General features: G+C 40.5%; 1 protein-coding gene across 5 annotated transcripts in view; it reads right to left on the bottom strand.

Annotated features, from left to right (window-relative positions):
* Window positions 1-19768, bottom strand: part of ddah1 (dimethylarginine dimethylaminohydrolase 1) — an 80075-nt gene that overhangs the window by 48498 nt on the left and 11809 nt on the right. Inside the window, exon 1 of one of the 5 annotated variants that reach the window (XM_025899943.1) lies at window positions 7140-7160. The exons of the other annotated variants lie outside the window; for them this stretch is intronic. The gene's annotated coding sequence lies outside the window, so the exon portion shown is untranslated. Of the gene's footprint in view, window positions 1-7139; window positions 7161-19768 lie in introns of those variants that run through there. 5 annotated transcript variants of the gene reach the window in all.

Genomic DNA, 19768 nt, shown 5'->3' with positions numbered 1-19768 from the left:
CCTGCCATCGAGGAATCTATGCTAATGTAATCATTTATATATATTATAAAAAATTCTGAAGAGATCAACCTGCTCACAAATGTGCCTGCAGCTTGTCAGGCATATTTAAGCCATTTTTTGTAAACACACTGTTTAAAAAAACTTTTTAGACCACGTTAAATACAATTAGCTGCTCAACTTCTGGTAAGAAGCTACTCAAGCAGTCATGTGAAAGGGAAAAACTAAGCATACCTCATCATTCAGTAGCTTGTAGTACAACTTTTAATGTTCATTGAGGTTTGTGGGGATTCACTCCTGCAAAGCTCTCTTAAGGTCCCACAGCAATTCCATTAATTTGAGGTCGGGAGCTTGACAGGACCATTGCAACACCTTGATTCTTTTCTTTTTCAGCCAATTGTGGTTGTGGCTCAGATCATTGTTCTTCTCCATGACCCAATCTAGGCTAAGCTTTAGCTGTTGGATACATGGCCTCACATTTGGCTCCACAGTACTTTGGTATACAAGGAGTTCATGGTTGACTGTAAGGTCCTATGGCTGAAAAATAAAGACCAAATCATCACACCTCCACCACCGTGCTCGACAGCTGGTATGAGGTGTGCTGATATGCTGTGTTTGGTGTTCACGAAACATGGGACTGTCTCCACTTTAATCTTGTCTTGTGGTTTGTTCAGATGCAACTTTAAAAACCTCCCGTAACCAAAAAATACTTGTTCGAATCATACTGTCATGAACCCTTAATGTGCTGACTGAGGCCTGTAGATTCTGAGATCTAGCTCTTGGGTATTTTTCCATGTTTATAGAGGTGCTCACAATGGCTTATAATCAGTTAATCAATTGTATTTCATTGGCAGCACCTGGCTGCTACTAACACTCCTGATTCCTATGGAAGCACCAAGGGTGTACTTATATTTCAACAGGCCTGCACAGAGTCGTATGGAAACTTTATTTTTGACATGGCCATATATATTTGTATTACTTTCTCTTCAGATGAAATGTGGGTAAATCAACTACCTGCTTTCTCAGTCTGCCTCCCTGCCAGAGCTACCATATAACTAATGGATGGATGAGACAAAATTAATTAGGTTAAATCTGCTCATGTGTAGGTACACAGAAAAGTAGACTAGGAGGAGGATGGGGATATTTTGTCTGCGCTTTGTAGGGAGGAAGTGCCTTCAAGGAGATATGGGACTGATGTCATCTTCCTGGAGCCTGGAGAAACAATCAATGCATGAGCAAAGAGGAATGCCATTAGGAGAAAAAAAAAAGAGGGGGGTGATGACAACATCTCAACCGACGATGAGTTCAGAGGGCAAAGTCATGTTACTTTACTGATGAACTCTACTAAAAACAAGCCAAGAGAAGCACCATTTACACTTGATGACTGCGTGCAAAGAATGTGCTTGAATGCGTGTGCATGTGACACAAAGCATGTGAGTGAGTTCAAAGCTCAGGTGAGCATTTCAAGGCAGGACCTTTAATCTTAGCCAACAGGCAGACCCCCCTAACACATTTACATCCAGCTATTCAGTAACTATAAAGAACAGATTTGTATTTCAATTAAGACCAGGTGATATAATAATATATTACATAATGCTATGTTTAATCACTAGATAAAAGGGGCATAATCATTGTCATCAGTTCGGGTCACAATTACTAACAGCTCAGAAAATAAGAGTTTGTTTACAATCTCTGAGTGCTACAACCTCAATCATGAAAAAATGTCACAGCTAGGCGCACAACGTCGCCGGCTCTCATTTAGCATTCATGAATGTAAAGCCTTTAGTGACACCAAAGCCATTCAGTTTATACATTTTACTCTCCTTGCTATTCATAGTGGATTTGCGAAGTGAATACTGAGTGACGCGGCAAAGTCACATTGGGGGGCTTTAATTATGCTGCGATGAAAGGAAAGCTGGCACAGCAACTGCTCAGAGGTCTGAAGCAGGAAGAATGAAACTTCAATGCATGTTTCGTACACCGCCTAGTTTAATAAGGCAGGCTAAGTCAGTGATGCGATATCAGGATTCTAACAAAAATAATATTTTATAGTGAAAAGTGGCAAGACCATTATGTAGCAAGCAACAGAAAGCATTTAGACTTTGTTTAGTTTTTACTTTTTGATGTATAGACAGTGTCTACTAGGCTCAAGGCTGTCTACATAAAATGTAGCTGAAGTTCATGAAGTATCCAGGACATTTTTGTGTTTAATCACCACTCCTGAGGCTCAGACTGTATTGTTATATGTCTCTACGTATTATGAGTTTTGTCCAAGTTCACTTTACTATATTCTGTGGAAAAAAAGCTAACAAAAAACACGAGTACATTCAGAGAGTTGGCAGGAATCAGGTATGAAGGTATTTTTACTTTAATAGTTAAAGATGGCATCACAATTCTGTCAGATACAGGTAAATGTATCTGGTGGGCCACACAGAGAATATTTTTAATGGTCTAAAAAAAATGTTGCAGAGACCAGCAGAAAAGCCACAGTAAACATCTCCCAACTCCATCAACTGTCAGAAACATTCGTGATATACTAGAACTCATACAGAGATGAAAGAAAACTCACACACTTGTCTCGGGGATACATCATAACATGTGAGCCTGAACGTCTCACAGAGAGCCATCTTCCAGGTTTGACTTAGTAAAGTCAGCATGAAGTATTCATTCCATAAGTGCAATATCATCATGCCATGGGCTAAATTTCCATCATCATCAAAGAGAAATTTCATCAGAAATACTGCAGCATACGCATGTTAAACATTAAAAGCTCAACATAACCATGTGAAAACAACAATGTTGGCACAAGCTAAATAAACACATTCAAAAGCCTCAGGAACTGTCGTAACACTTTTTAATGCTTCAAAAAATGATTTTTTATTTTTATTTTAATCACGCTATGTTGCATCCAGTTACCCTGTCTTTCGCGGGTCGTCACCCGAGTTGCTCCACAGTTGCCTGTCAACTCCACCAGCATTTACATTATATAATGCAGTCCAACACTGCAGCTGATGATATTACATAGCCAGAGCTAATGAGGCAGATAAATTAAGTAGCAGAGGCCCGTGACGCCTCAGGGCAGATCTCTGACAGGAACATATAGAAGCCAGTGATCAGATAAATTGGTATTCAGGTTCATATTATAACAACACACACACACACACACACACACACAAACATACATACGTACATAAGGATGGAAGCAGCAGCTGAGTTGATGCTCTTGGTTAAAAGGTCAATCAATACTATTCCAAAGCAGAACAGTAACGATGAGGAATTGTGTAGTCTGTTATGGCTGGACAGTACATGCAGATTTCAGCCAAGAGGAAACCAAGTGTTCCCTGGTGCATGCTGGGACACATCGACCTGTGTGCGTCTGGAAGGGATGTCTGTGTGTACTGGTTTGTTTTTTCAGTGACTGGAAGAAGCTTTTGAAAGTGTGTCCTGTTCTTTGGACGTTTGTTTTGGAGATTGGTCTCTTATCTGATTGTGTGTGTGTGTGTGTATGCGTGTCTGTCTGGTTTTGAGCGCATTTGTGTATTATTCTGTCTGTGCAAGTGTAGAAGACTCCAGTACCATGTAAAGACGAAGACTCGCGGTCTTGAGCTCAGCACATTTTTAGTACTTCCCCTGAGACTGCTTATGTCAGGATTGTCTGTGTAGTCTACACCACTGGCTTTCAAAGTCTGACAGTGGCAACTTCCCTCAAACAAAATGACACACCTGCATCCTCCAGACACAGTTTTACATTATTTTAGGTTTGTGTCTATACAGTCACACTGGTTTCACGGGGATGTGCTACAAGAATGTCAGTGTTACAAATACATAAGCACCACGTTGATAGGACATTCTCGACTATAGTAAAATTCAAACAATGATAATACAGCATGAAAACAACTGAAGGGATCAAGCTTCAAGTTTGAAACTACATTTCCCACGATCCTAACCTGCAGGCACTAATGCAGCCCATGCATTTTCAGCTCATATTTGTTCACACTTTGGCAAATGAGCATTGCTAAAATAATACCAAGCTGGTATTATTTTAGCAATGAAGCTGAGGGTACGTGATTGTTCTGAGCTAGGTTGGAGATAGTTCCATGATCAGCAATTCATGCAAGAGAAGGAAGTGTGACAACCTAAGTTTATCCTATCACATGTTTCAGTCATTATTGGACAATGTTGGACAGCGTATTGGCAAAACTTGAATTCAAGCAAACTGTATGTGTTCTTTTTGTTACTCTTTACAAAAATGCCCTATAAAAAATCCAGTATCAGCTGAGCTCCATCATGTGGGTGTTTTCAGATTTGAGTGAGTTAGTACACTGAGCACTCACATGACAGCACTATGGGTTTTAAAATACTGGAACTGCTTTATTAGCTGCGTGTCACAGCTGGGTGCGGCTGTGAAAACGGTTCCAAATCCTAATAAGGAGGGCAAATCAGACCTCAGACGTCTGAGAACATGTAGTCTATATTGTACAGTACATATAGGGCTGAATATAACGTTGCTGTCCTTCTATTTGTATTTTGAGCTGCACTCATCTGTCTGACTGGTGGTTAGAAGACAACTACCGAGGTACTCCTGAGTCATTTTTCTATTTTTGCAGCTGCTACTGCTGAGTGAACCTCTCACGGTGGTTTGTTCTCATTATCTCTGGCAAACAAGACGCAAAACATGACCTTGTATGCTCCTCTCCATCACATGTTCTTCTCCCTTGAAAACACATTTCACTGCATAGGCTGATAAATGACTTTCAACAACTGTTTGTGAACAGATTTCTCAATGTTCCATCTTAAATAAATCGATTTTGCAGCAGCGCTAAAGTCTGATATTTGGGACTGACTGCAGCAGCAAGTCAAAAAAAGAAAAAGAAAAGAAAAGCTCTTTCTTTTATTGTGTATGAAAGTTCAATTTTTGCATAACTCCTGCCATGCATCTGCCAATATTATGCAATTATCTTGGAATCATCAATCAAACTTTGCTTTAGGATGAAGATTATTTCTGCAGTGTATTTTAAAATGTATTCAACCCGGTGCTTTCCATGTGCCTCAACCTTTGCAGCAGAGCATGCCTAAACGTAAATGGACCAATTACAACCGTGGAAAGGATGGCAGAATCTTCCTAATAGCTCTGCTGTAATGACCCATGGCATTGTGATGTCACCCAAACATTACTAGAGCTCCTTGGCTATCAATCAGTCCCGCTAGGTCTCCGCTGAGAATTGTGAATGCGCTGATAAGGCGACCCTCATGCATAAAGGATCACAACAAACCTAAATTAGTTCTTCTCGAGCTTATTTGCCTTCAGGCTTGTTGAGTAATCACCACCTTTCAAGTCAATCACAAATCCTCCCGCAAGGCTTTTTAACTAGGACAGTGACCGAGTGTGATGTGCTTGTGATATATCACTTTTAAGAACAAAGACAGCAGCACGTCAGTGGGGCAAAATAATGGAATGTGACTGTAAACACTGACTTTTCAGTTCATCAGTAGGAAATCATTTAATCAACACTTTATTGGCTGTTTGAATAATTCACTGTTTTGAAGTGATTTTTTTAGGATATAGTCAAAAGTAAATTACGTGTTTCTGATTCAGGTGCTTTCAAATGTGAGCAGAGACTGTTCAAGCAAAATGGAAAGACGTGATTAACCACTTTAATGTCGACTCCCGGCCTATTTGAGTTTGACCTTATGTCGGTCACTTTTTTCCCTTCCTTCGTTTCTGGAGACAAAAGAAACGAAGACCACGTTTGGATCAGAGTGAAGTGTGATGTTATCAGCTAGCAAGCGACTTTGGTTGGCAAAAAAGCCTCCATAGACTACATAGAAGTACCATTTAAACATGGGAAACTAGTGCTACTGATGTGGGGAAAAAAAGTCGAGAAAAAAAAGGAGGGTGAGCTTTTACTGTTGTGGCCTGGAATAAGTTGCCCCAGGCTGCACTTTTTCTACCATTAAAAAGACCTTTTCTCCAGTGCTTTCAAGATTAATACCAGAGTTAGCTTCTAGTCAGTTTTAAGTCACTTTTTAATCTTTTTTGTTAGACTTTTTATTTATTGTAAATTTAATGTTTTTATTTGTATTTTTCCATGTTTTATTGTTATTTTGTCATGTGTCTGTGTCTGTTGACTCAGGGCTTTTGTATTAATGACTCATATCTTGTGTTCTGGTTATGTATTCTGTTAAGGTTTTGCTAATTAGAGTTTGGTTTTGTGCTCCCTGTCTTTAGTGTCGAGTCATCCCTGCCCATGTGTTTCCTCTGTTCGCTGTCTGCATATATTTCCTGTTTTACTTTGAAGGTCTGTGTCTCTTGTCTCATCATGTCAATTAGGATCAGCTGTGCCTCGCTCCTGTTTTGCCATTCCTCGTTCCCTTCTGTGTGTATTTATAGTGTGTGTTTTTCTGTGCTCGTTGTCGGTTCATCTGTGTTAGTTGGTGTTTCTCCGCGTCTCTCTGCCCTCATCCAGTTTCTCCATGTGTTGCGTGTTCCAGGTTTATTAGTTTTTCCCAGTTCAGGTTCGTTTCTTAGTGCTGTCCTTACCACCCTCGCTTTTGTTTGTGCTTCACCCATTGTAAATAAAACCCTCACTCGCATCAAGCCAGTACCTGCATTTTGGGTCCTTTTCTCCCACATACCACACGACCTCTGCCGCAGCCGTGACATATTTATTTTTGTTTAATATGTGTTTTTAAAGTGCTTTAAAAGAATAGAGTTGGACTGGATTGGAATAAATTAGGTTTGGGCAATCTGTTGCTGCAGCACGGAAAAAACGCAGAAAACCAAATTATTTGTCAACTTATTTCAATAAAAGAGACCAAAACCACCGAATGAGGGTCCAATTCAGTGACTTGAATGATCTATTTAAAGTGGCCATGACCAGTTACCAGTTAACAGCTGGTTAAAGGTATCAAGACCTTCATGTAATATCATGTAATATAAAAATTTACAGTAGTCAAGAAACCAAATGCAAAACCGTTTTTGTACAATCTTGTAAAAGTATTCATTTTTGCTTCTTGAGAATTTGAACATAAGACTTTGACACCTTTGGGTTATGAACTAGTGGTTGTTTTTTGGTTTTAACTTGTGGAGATCACTACAAATTGCTGCACTAGCACACAGGCACTCAATTATTGCTGCTGACCTTTAAAGCTGATACTGGCAATCATGCTTCCTGGAGGGTTAAAGTGCTGATCCAGTCGGATAACCAGCTGCTATGAACATCCTCTGCTGGCCAACAGGATTCCAGTTCCCCAGTCTGCCTCCTGACCCTGCAGCCCCTGACCTGTGATCACCTGCCAGGACTGTTTCCAGTAAGCCAGAGAGACCGGCCAGACTGGTGTGACTTCTCCCCCACAGTGTCTCATCTAATGACACAGATAAGATGGCACACACACATAAACACACAAGCAAATACATATGTTTAAGTCTATCCCATCAAAAATCTGCAGAGGAGAAGACATGCAGAGAATTAGCCAATAGCAAATATGGGTGTACCTCTGTACAAGGAGCTGCATGAGGAAAAGTTTCTGTTTGTCAATGATAAACTTACAAGCTCAGTGTGTGTGTGTGTGTGTGTGTGTGTGTGTGTGTCTCACATGCGTGAGGCTTTTTCTTCCCAGTTTTCCGGAAGTCTCCTGGAGCCTCCCACTGTTGTGGGCCCCAGCGGATGACTTCTTATTGTGGGTTTGGAGCCTCAGAGCAATTAGATGAGTTTATGGTAAGCGCTAAGAAGCGGAGAACCTTGTCATTCTGTCAGAGCCGATTTCCCCTTCGCGCTAAACACCGACCTCTCTGGGCTGCCAAGGGTGGACGCGGGCCACAGCAGAGATTTAAAAACAACAAAAAAAAGGATGTTTTTGAAACCCTGGAGTCAATCAACTTTTACTTCCTGTAGCTGCATTTTGTTGCTAGGTGACTTCAAAGGCAAAACATGCCTGCTGCTTGCTGAGGGCAGCTGTATTTAATACTCGGTAACAACATTAAGATACAAATTATATGCACCAAAACGCACGCATGAATTAAGGAGCATCAGCTGCGGTGAACCACAGCCTTCTGTCATTTCTACTGTGTCTATCATCATATAATCCAAGTATTGTGCAAGGGTGTAGGTATTCACAGGCTGCACAGGGAGTCTGTATAAACATACAGCAGCTTCAAAAGAACCCAACAGAGGCAATATAGGATCAGATAAAGGTGAGGTATTTGGCCACAGATTGACACAGGAGTGAAATTCGAAAATTCTTTCCACAGGGAAAGCGAAAACATTATACACAATGGGAGCACTAGCATAGCATTCTCTACATGAATAAAAAAAAAAAAATCCAGCACCTCCCCATGCAGTCCCCAGAGCATTTCCCAACACTGTTGATGTCTTTTTTCCAAGTGCAGTGCCAACAAAATACTTCATGTGCTCCACCTCTGAGGCCTGTGTATCCTCCTGAGCCTCTCTACGAGATTCACCTCTTTACCAAAGCATTTGCTGGAAAACCAAATAAACACAGTTACACAATGGAAAGGGGGGTCTTATGTAACTAACACTGGCCATGCCGTGGCCCAAATGTAACAATTTTCACGGCTCTGAACTTCAACACCTCCTCTTGCACACACAAGCATGCGTACACACACACAAACTGCCCCATAGGAAGCTAACCAGCTATGTAGCGTGTAGTGCTTTTCTTTTCTATCTGCAGGGATTTTTGAGAAATAACAGGAGGTGGGCAGACCTATGTGAGCAGAGAGACAGAATGCGGATTTTACGTAAAGAACAATGAGGTGCAGACCCATTCACAACAAGCTAATATTCAATATACCAGGGGGTTATTGCTAAACTTTACTGTGCACATAAAATCTCCTTCCAGTCACGTTTATCTTTTCAGCATCTAGTAATATGTTTTCTCTTTGGCGGACCCCGGCATAAAGTTATGAGATGAAGTGGTCATGGCAACATTTGTTGTTTACTGACTGCTTTTAAACAGTTTTACATCTTGCCTAAGGACCCGTGTGAAATATATTGATGCTGGCTCCAACCCTACTTAAATCATTCTTAACGCTAATTGGGTGTTTTATGCAGTGACACAATACCTCGCATACTTCAGTGCTTGAGACCAGACTGATAAGAGTGTACTTTCTAGAATTAACATAAGAGACTTTAGGAGGAACACCAGTTAAACTCACAACATACAATATTTCATGTTGTATCGTCTTGCACATAACTGTGGCTGTTGTAGTAGAAGATACAATCAGCATGACTGCGCAATTAAGGCTGTGTCATTAACATCCACCCAGCCTGACAACAGAAAGGGGTCTAAATGTAAAGAGCACTTCATCCGACAGTGTAAGGCTTAATAATTGTAGCAAGAAATAAAAATGTTCTTCAGTTTTTGAAATATGAAATTAAAAAAAAAAAAGAATCCATCGTATTCAAAGATTTTCAATTCTACAAGAAAGATTCCCCCGATTTGAGAAGCCGAAAATTAGAAAATGTTTGGCATAAAAATAATTTAATGAGTCAATTATTTGCTAACTGTCTGGATTATTGGACAAGTCATTTCAGCAGTGACACAGTTTTGCTGCCGCTGCGAGTGCTGGGTGTGTGAAGGGTAACATAGAAGAAGAGTGTGTTTTCAGTATGATCCTTGGCGTGAGAACTGACTGAAAGCGGACATCACACCACACTGTGACAGCTGAGGGCAGACAGAAGAGGCAACACACATCTCGTCACTCTGCCCCTCCACCCCAATCATGCACGCACACACAAATTCTCACCATCATACACATGTGAATACACGCATATACAGTCAGGTCCATAATTGGTTGGACAAAGACGCAATTGAAGTATTTCTGTCTTTCTACACCATCAGGGTGGATTTTAAAAATTCATTAAGCGATTAAAGTGCAGGATTACACTTTTAATTCAAAGCCTTTACCAAAAGTTTGCACTAACTTTCATACGGGCTTTCCGATCGTCAGAGGCTGAAAACTAACTGGACAATTGTTCCCTTGTGACAAATGAAGCAGATATGATATCTGAAGGTGTTTGTATTTTATAGCTTTTCCCTGTAATTGTCAATATAAGGCCCAAAGAGATGTTAGCGCAAGAGACAAAGAAAGTAAACATAGCAAAAACTTTAGGAGTGGCCAAATTAACAATCTGGAACGCACTAGCCAGCTCAGCAACACCAAAAGGTCAGAAAGATCAGAGAAGACAGGTGGAGTGGATGATGACAGAATTATTTCCATGGATTAAAAAAAAGAACAACTTCTAAAACCAGGCGCAGTATCATTGTCAAGGTCAAGAGGCGCCTTCATGAATCAAAATACAGACAGTTTACAACTGGGTGTAAACTCTAGGCTAACTAAACTGAGACAGATTTGCTTCTAGTATTCATTCATTTATTTTTAGACTGGGAGAGGGTGTTCACATGTAGGCCTCTGCGTAGCCTTGTGGTATATGGGTCACCTACTCAACCCATAGGTGCGCTATAGGAGCACTCTTGCTACTACTTGTTTAACCTAATTTACGCAGATTACACAGATTTCTGACACACAAAGGTGGAGTATGTGAACATGTCCAAAAAAACAGAGAAAGAAACTGTAGCCAGACATTACCACACATTACTAGACGTTAAATCAAGCATCTATGAAAATACATAGTTAAGAACTGTTAATGATTATTTTGGCTGAGAAATCTTCTTCAAGTCTGTGCACTCCTCTTTTCAATTAGATAAATGCAATATGACATCAGAGGTGTTGGCAGAAACAATGACTGCGACTGTTTAGTAAACCAATGAACATGAAGGTGAGTACAGACATGCATTTAGCTCTGAGCTACAGGACTACGAACAAACTTGTGCTCCAGAAATTGAGCTTTACAGAGTACTTCTTTCAAACCTAGGGATGAATTACATTTCTGGAGAAAAGTTTGTTAATGAAAATTAGATGGTTTCAAAAGGAACTCTGCATCCTTGTTTACCTTACACTGGGCCCTGATATGGCCCTTCAGTTTATCCATTATCAGGAAAAAAAAGCCTTTTTATCTACTTTTAATTCTTCACTTTTCTTATTGGATGCCCCTTGTAAGCAAAAGGTCTGAACAAGAATTGGATGGCTCTTCAGTGCCCACATCCACAGCCGTGAGCAATGTGTGTAAGATCGTATTAGAGATATCTGTTCTCAATTACATGCAAGAGTAAAAATAAACTCCACTAATGTATCAGTATCTATAGGATAGAAAACACAGATAAATGCTGCATGTATAATAGCAGCACAAAGAATAGATAAAACTCAAACACGCAGTATGAGAGTCAACAGCCGATCTGACCCATCATGTCCTCTACCCTCCTACCCTCTCCTGACTCACCCGTGTTCGGCAGACACCAGCGTATCACCTTAGATTCTTTGCTGTGCTAGCTTTCTGGCCTGAATATGTAAGAAACAGCACTAGCAGCACCTAACCACAGTTATTGTGAAGAGCTCAATTCAAAAAGAAAAAGATGCGTGCTACCAGTCTTATTTTTCCAGCATATCTATGTTACATCCTGATATTATGCAGTACTGTGCAAAATTCTTAAACCACACTTCATTTCTATATATTTTGCTAGAGAAACTGGAAAGGTGTATAATGTTGTAGCATTGGCAGTGAGCTTGAGATCATTTTCATGTTGAAAAATTAAGCTGTTATTAATCAGATGGCTGTAGACCCTTGCTGATGTATTTCTCTCCTGACCTCCTCCGTACATATTGGTGATGATTTGAACCAATTTGAATTCAACACTTCAAGAGACCTGTTGTTGTTTCAGTTATGTTCTTGTGTAATTTGGCATTTCTCAGGCTTTACCCTGTTTCATTTCATTAAAAATGGCTTTCTTGAACAATAGATGGACTGAATGAAGGGCCAGATGCATCTCTTTGCTGGATTTTTTTCCATTTCTTAAGAACATGACTTTCAGATGCTGTTCATCTGCTGAAGATGCACGAGGTTTTTTACACCTGCCACTTCTTCTTTTGTTCTCCACTTGTACAGATTCCTCAGATTTTTTAAGCACAAACTGCACACCATGCCTACTTTACTTTACGTTACAGCTAATAGCTCTTTGGGAATCACCATGCTGGTGCTATAATGTCATTTTATGCCTGTAATACTGTCTTACCTTTGACATGATCCCAGGAAATCAGTGTTTATGTTTGAATGATTCATAGGTCAGTGTTAAGTGACTTAACAATTTAAAAGGATCCCCTGAAACTGTTCAGATACAAGACTGGACTGAAAATGAGGGAAAAAAACAGCCAATGTCCAAAGAAAAAAAGCCCATATTTTTAAGACCACTTTAAAAATGACGTCGATATAGCATCTTGGAAGCAAAATACAAAGAAAGGAGGGGTAACGCAAGACTTTTGCACGGTACAGTAATGTCAACCAAAAAAGGATCAAACACTCATAATGAAAGGCCAAAGCAGATTCAGCTAACCGAAGTCCAATTATAATGCAGATCTACATTAAGCAAATCGGGAAAGTTACTAAAAAAGTTTACGAAATACATAAATTAATACCGATTAATTTTGACACCCTAAACCTCCGTAGCTCTAAGCAGAATTTTGATATTGTCTCATGGTTGGAATGGAGCAGAGAGCATCCAGTGCATAATGAATGTCATCTTCTTCAATCCTCTAATTAACTGCATCATTAGCTTGGCATCCATTTACTTTAAATTGCTCATGCAATTGAGGAGTCTCATGCAATTCCTCCTTTGGGAATGGGAGTGGTGATGGTATCATTCTACATGACAATAAGGCACAGCAACAGGGCCACATATTGTTCAAACGCTGAGAATTATCTCATTACATCGGCCAAGATTCACTCGCTGTTAAATTCAATTTCTAGTGTGCCTTGTACGGCGGCACAATTAAAAAGTACTCTGCAAACCGCATTAGTCAGACTAAATAATGGAGACCAAAAAAGTGCTAACTCAGAGAGGGCGGCTCTGGAGGAAAAAGGGCGCCTGAGATATATCACTTTCATCAAAGACCAATGGGTGGGCCTTTCCAAAGAGGCAGAGAGCAGGAGAAGTTCATACAGAGACAGAAGTATTTGTTCCAGGCTGTGATGGATGAACCAAAAATTAAGCGAAGACACGTGAAGCATTCATCATTGACAGAGTGATGATTATCATCAGTTTATGATTAGCGAACATTTCAACAAGTGCAAAGATGCATTCCTGTTCAGTCGTGGATCTTCCATACAAATCTCCAGCACTAATACATGTTTGTTGTGGAAAAAAGAAAAAAAGAAAGAAAAGGGACATTTTGCAGACAAGAGACAACAGGAGAGATATGATGACAGGAATGAAGGGGAAACTGGAACGTGCTGCAGAAACAAATGGCTTCATGTTCCCGTCAGAAAGATAATTTTGAAACAATATTGGCTCTGTGATCTGAGAGCTGAGCAGATGTAAAAACATTGTTTTTTTGCCTGGGCAGTGCTCTGGAGGCTTTGCATATTCAACTAAAAAGAAGTAGAAAACAGAACTAAGCTTTGATAACTAAACCCAGGACTCGATCCAGCAATGAAACACAAAATCTACACGACTGCCGTTGACATCAGAGAAAAAAGATAAGATGGGGAATAAGGCCTTAAATACACGTGTTTGCAGGTGGAGGTGCTTTTCATAAGCATATGCAGCTCTGTGTGAGCACCACCTATTTGTTTTTGGTCCGCACAAAGAGTAGTTATATTGTTAATTGCTAACAACGGTGTGAAAGGCTTACCTAGTTTAAGCTGCCATCCAGAGCTTGGTTACGCTTAATCTTCTGATGTGACCACAAGCACGTGAAAGAAAAGGGTCAGTAATTTGTGCCGTGCGTACTTCCAGTGGAATTGACGCGGAGGGCCTAAAGTTACAGTAGCACTTGGAAAAATTAAACTAGTTACAAAATCCTTGAAGTTAAGCTTCAACTTGCGCCTCATTTGCTTTTGTTTTTACCATTATGAAATAATTGGTTGTGTTCAATATTTCATCACTTACTTCACTATTGATGTGGCTCCAGGTTGCCAGGAGCGAGGCACTGTTTCGCACAGAAACCAAGCGCCAAAACCAAAACAGCTTCGACCATGTTCTATCAACACTATAATGAACCTTGCTTTTACAACACTTACTGATTGTGTGCAGAATTACATTATTTCAACTCGTATGAGCTCATTGGGAAAAAAAAAAGTCTATTTAAGTTAGTAGTCTGATGCAGACTTCCTTTAATGTTCTGTCAGTTCAAACTGCCAACTGAGGAAAAAACAGCATCACGTCAGCGCCTGGTGATAATTACATGCAGGATATGAGCAGTATTTTGACAGAGTCACACCTGTAAACCCACTGTGGAGACACATTTCAGCTTTTCGGGGTGCTTTGAACGACGCGCTTTTCATCAACACAGATAGTCATCTGTCTGAGTGTTAAAATCCCGAAAAAATAAAAGCAGTTAAAGCTTCAGCAAATGATCAATCATTATAAAGAGACTAAAGCAGAAACTTCTTTAGCTGAGAAGCTATAAGCCATACGTTGCAAACTTTCATGGTCCTGAAGGAGTAAATCCTTATAGCAGTGAATATCCACCAATTTTTCTTCAAACACATGGAACAGATTTGTCTGAACACTTGTGGTGGTGACAAAATTCAGTATAGAAACACAATACTCATATTGACCCTCATTTATTAATAAGTGCGTTAAAAACGCCCCAAAAGTCTGTTTGCATGCTATATCAGGTTTATGGCATGTGGGCACCAGCAGATTTTGTTCTTACCAACATGCATATGTTAGTTATTCTAAATCAACAGGCTCAATCTACGTACTATGTGCATACAGCCACACCCCCACTTTTCTACATAAGGAAAGAAGTTTACCTGGAGGTAAAGTGGAGAGAGTCAAGATGAAGATATAAGAGAGAAGCCTGCACCTTTAAGGCAACAAAGATGGAGAAAATCTGAATGTAGAAACTTAAATAATAGTGTCCAAAGAGGAAGGCGGGAGCTTTCCAAAGTTCTTCCAAATTGTTTCCACTCCAGGCCGACAGTTTGTAACATTCTCATCTGGTTAAACGCAGTCTGTGGAGCCCATTCAGCCTGATAGGCAGCACCCTATGTTAACGCTAATTAGCATGCTAACATAGACGGAGGTAAACAATTGTTTCACCACTATTGCTGGCTATTCACCCTCAATTTATCACTTTTGTCTTCACATAAAAAAGAAAGAAAACAAACTAGGGTCAGTAAATCTCCGGCTGTCCTAAAATTATTCAAATAAATATATCAAAACTATAACTAGCATCTCATCGTCACCAAGCAAAAGACTTTGAAGGATTTTAATAGCAGAACAACAAAGTTTAGCATCATATACTTTTTTTTTAGTTTTACTGGTTAATGACCAGAAAAATGTTCATGCAGAAGATGACCTTTAACCTTTTGCATTTTGAAAGTCAGCTCCAGTGCATGAAGCTGTTGTTTAGTGACAGCGGAGGAAACTCGGCATTTAAACTCAACTGTCAAATAGCCTGACAGACAAGAGCGATGGCTGTAGCCTGGAAGGCTTGAGATATTCCCTTTGTGTCTCTCAGAGTATGCTGTTTTTTAAGATTGAGAATAAAAGATACATGTGAGAGTGAAAAGTCAAAAACTGAGAGAGAAAGCAGAGAGAAAGATAATCAAATGAGCATTAATATATTTCAGTTAGCCTACTGACTTCAGCTTGATTTACTAACTGTAGCAAAATGTGGCAGAGGCAAACATTTTGTCATCAGCAGCTTTTAGTTTATTACGGGCCACTAAGATAAATGCTTACTGGAGTTTTTAGTATTAGATGTGCTTGTTGTGTTTAAAAAAATTAGACATGGTCAAGAGGACCCGCTGAAATTCAAACTAAGTGTCAGAATGGGGAAGAAGGAGGATTTATGTAGCTTTGAATGTGGAATGGTTGTTGTGTCAGACAGGCTCATCTAAGTATTTCAAAAAACTCTTGACCTGCCGGGATTTTCCTACACAACCATCTCAAAGAAAGGTCCAAAAAAAGGAAAAAATATCCAGCGAACAACAGATCTCAGGTTAAAAATGCCTCGTTGATGCCAGAGATCAACGGAAAAATAGCCAGACGGCTTCAAGCTGATAAGAAGACAAGAGAAACTCAAATAACCACCCACTACAACCAAAGTACACAGAGCATCTCTGAATGCACAGCATGTCAAACCTTAAAGGAGGTGTGCTGCAGTAGCAGAACATCACGCTGGTTGTCACCCCTATCAGCTGAGAACAAAGAACTTGCACAGGCTCGCCAAAATGAGACAATAGAAGACTGGAAAAACACAGCCTGGTCTCATGAGTCTCGATTTCGGTGACATTCGGACAGCAGGGTCAGAATTCAGCATGACATTTCTTGAACATGCCAAATTGTTCTGTGTACCTAAATGGCCTCCACTGTCTCTATATCTCACTTCGACAGAGCACCTTTGGGATGTGTTGGAACAGGAGAGTCACATCATCTCTGAATGTTTCCTGCACCTTTGTAATTGATGCACTGATGAATTCAGACAGTTCAGAAAACAAAAATGGCATCTAACCCAGTATTAGCAATGTGTAACTAATAAATGGCCAGTGAATTCACATCACTTTAACACTTTTTCAATATTAATACATGCCTTGGAGTACAAATCCCCAAAAGCCAGCATTATAAATGATAAAATCTTGAAGTACAGATGATAAGAGGGGTTACACGTTTACTTTCAATGCCACTCTTGGAAACAAAGGTCAGTGAAACTTCCCTTAAGATTTGATCAAAACAGCAATGCTCCAGCTCAAAGCTTCAAGCAAATATTTCAAGTCACAAGAGAAACATTGCTAAGACTACAAGGGCAAGGACAGTTTTAAAGGAAATTTAAATGATTAAATTAGAATGAAAAATTCTTTGCTCACTGAAAAATAAAACTATGTATCAATCTCCACTTACTTTACTCTGAATTTGTACTCTGATGGATCCGAGATCAGAAAGTAGACAAAAGTAGACAAAAAGTTAAAAAGTAAGGAGAAAACTACACAGCACATCATTTTTCTAAACTAAATGGGCCTTTCTCACATTACCAAAACTTCAAGTGAAAAAAAGGACACAACTTTTTTTCTTCGCTTATTCTGCACCCTTTCTGACCTCAGCAAGGCCCGTCTATGCCTGGCCTACTTCCTATGTCTTCCACTGCTTGGTCTCACATACCAAACCAGACATTCGCACACCCACGGTGACGGCTGAGTGTGACCGGGTCATCCTGCGAGGCTGAGAGGAGTTCCTGTTCGCGAGGCTCCCACATCTGTCTCACAGGCCGCCGCGCTGGTGCTGAGTTGGACGGGTTGCGGTGGGTGAACCTGGGGCCAAAAGTGGGCGTGGTCCAAGATAATTGGGGAGGGTTGTCTGGTCTGTTCACCCACTTCCGTCTTTGCACAACCCACACGAGAGACAAAGTCCTGGCACGTGCTGGCTGACCCATGCAGAAAACTAAAGAGCTGGATCACTTACCGTTCAGTGTGGTTTGATTTGATTTACAAAACCTTTACAAATTAACTTATTTTATCTAGTAAAATGGGTGTATTTTCATTTCAAGTCAGCAAGGGAAACATTTATAGCACTTTCCACACATCCTATACAAGTCAGTCAAAAAGGAGACTCATAGTTTTTCACTGGCAAACAAGCTACATTGCTAAGTGGGTGATTTAACACAACAGTTAGTCTGTTTATATAAATGTAGGCAATTATGTGAGCGAGACCGTACAGCTAATGCTTTGACGGTCTCAAGAATGAATGAGGATGGGAAAAAGCAGCGGCACCAAGATGTTACGAATGAAAGATCCAGACGAGGAAATCAGACAGGCAAACAGCGAGAGGAAGGGCAAGTTAAATGCGGTAGGAATGTTACAGACAGTTGGGGAATGCACGTAGACCCCGTCCCACACGCTGCTGGCGGGTTTCAGATGTCTCGCCCTTCTCCACCGTTCGCACTCGGATGTTAAGGCTCCGCGAAGGAAGCCAGTTTGGTTCTGTCAGGGAAGTCATATAAGAGCAGGGGAGGGTGGCGAGGAATCGGCATCTGCAAAAGGCCGTCTAGTCAAAACAAGGCTCATGTGCTGTCTGGTGTTCGGTTGGGGGATAGCTACACGAAGCATGACCGGAAAAGGGGGCCCACGCGGAAGCATAAACTACGTGGACTGAACCTAAATATTACGTCTATAAAAACATGACCTAAATATTGTGTCTGTGGAGCAGGATTTTCCATCCTGTCTCCACACCTGGAGGCATCCAAGTCTTTTACACTCAGTTATGACAGATTTTTAGCACTTTTTAATGATTGCTATTTTCCAGGCTCCGAAAGCTTAACTTGCAGTCGCCCTTTAAGCCGTGTGCCATTACAAGATACAGTAGGTCTCAAGTAGCACACTCTAAATATTTAGGGGCTACACTTTAAAACATCAGTGTCAGAGGAGGAGTTCAGTAATCACCTCTCTGAAGATTTAAATTCTACTTGATAAAACTAAATCCCGCACGCCTGTCTGCTTAGCTGCTGCGAGTTAAGGTCTTTTTTTTTGCTTGAGCAAAAACAGTGGCAGAAACATAAAAAGTGAGGGTCGAGGATCAGAGAGGGGATTTTCTTTCTAGGCAATTAAACTCAACTTTGCTGTCAGACTCAGAGGCTGCCAGCACAACCTGATGTTCCAGGTAAGAATACGGAGTAAAAAAAAGTCAGCCGTCTGTAGTTACTGGGGGGACAATTATACGGCACAGTTTAAGAGTTCAGCAAAAATCACTACTGTGAAAACACCTTCTATCCGCCAGGGCGTCACTCCTAAGGATTGAAGAGCATCTCCGTCCACCCTACGAGAGGAAGCAATCCCAGAGTGAGACACTTGAAAACCACGATTCAGCTGAAGCAAAAGTATCACGGCTGGCTAATTCTTGAGCAAAAGTTACAACCCAAATTTTATCTACCTTTGGGTTCGCACAGGCAGAAATGCCACATTTCCGTGCTTGTGCTTGTGCCGTAATTATGAAAGTCTGAACAACCTGCTCGCTCGGCAGCAGGCGAAGTGATGAAACGGAGGTTATGGTTCGAGCAGATTAGAGGTTACAGTGTAATTTTAGAACTGTTCTGCCGTGAAATTGCACTTTCATCTCCAGCTCGAAAACAGACAAAAAGAAATATTTAAATCTAAAAAAAGAAGGGGAAAAAACATATCTTGACTCTAAACAACATTTTTACACACAATCCATGTCGCATGTTCAACTTTGGCATCTTTGTGGCTGGACAGCAGATCACCAAGGGCAAAGGAACCATTTTTCTGATGTGCACTAACTGGCTATTTACTGAATGTGAAGAGCAGCAGGTTGACTGTGATTACTCTGCTCTGCACTCTGTCACAGAGAATGAACCCAGTTATTCTCTGGGGGAAAACTAATTTTGTTCCGCCATGTCCAACACCTGCCTGTTTCAGTGGCCAATGCGAGGCTGTGGCCACAGTGAGAGTGGAGACTAAATGATAAGATTCTGTTTGGTAGTGTGGTTTTCTTACAGCAAGGGTCAAATGAAGACATGTAGCCTTCTTTTTTATACCCTGACCAACATGTTTGGGATAAATGTAAAAGAAAAAACGGGCAATAAACTGGCATAAAAATCATAGAAACATTTTTATATTCTATTGATCTGGGCAGTCTTATTTTTCTCTTTTTTTTAGCCTCAGGTCTCATTTTTAATGTT

This window comes from Oreochromis niloticus, linkage group LG17, assembly GCF_001858045.2.
Source record: "Oreochromis niloticus isolate F11D_XX linkage group LG17, O_niloticus_UMD_NMBU, whole genome shotgun sequence".
Classification (NCBI taxonomy): Eukaryota; Metazoa; Chordata; class Actinopteri; order Cichliformes; family Cichlidae; genus Oreochromis; species Oreochromis niloticus.
Note: the sequence above shows the minus strand (reverse complement) of the source record. Positions and strands in the feature narration are given on the sequence as shown.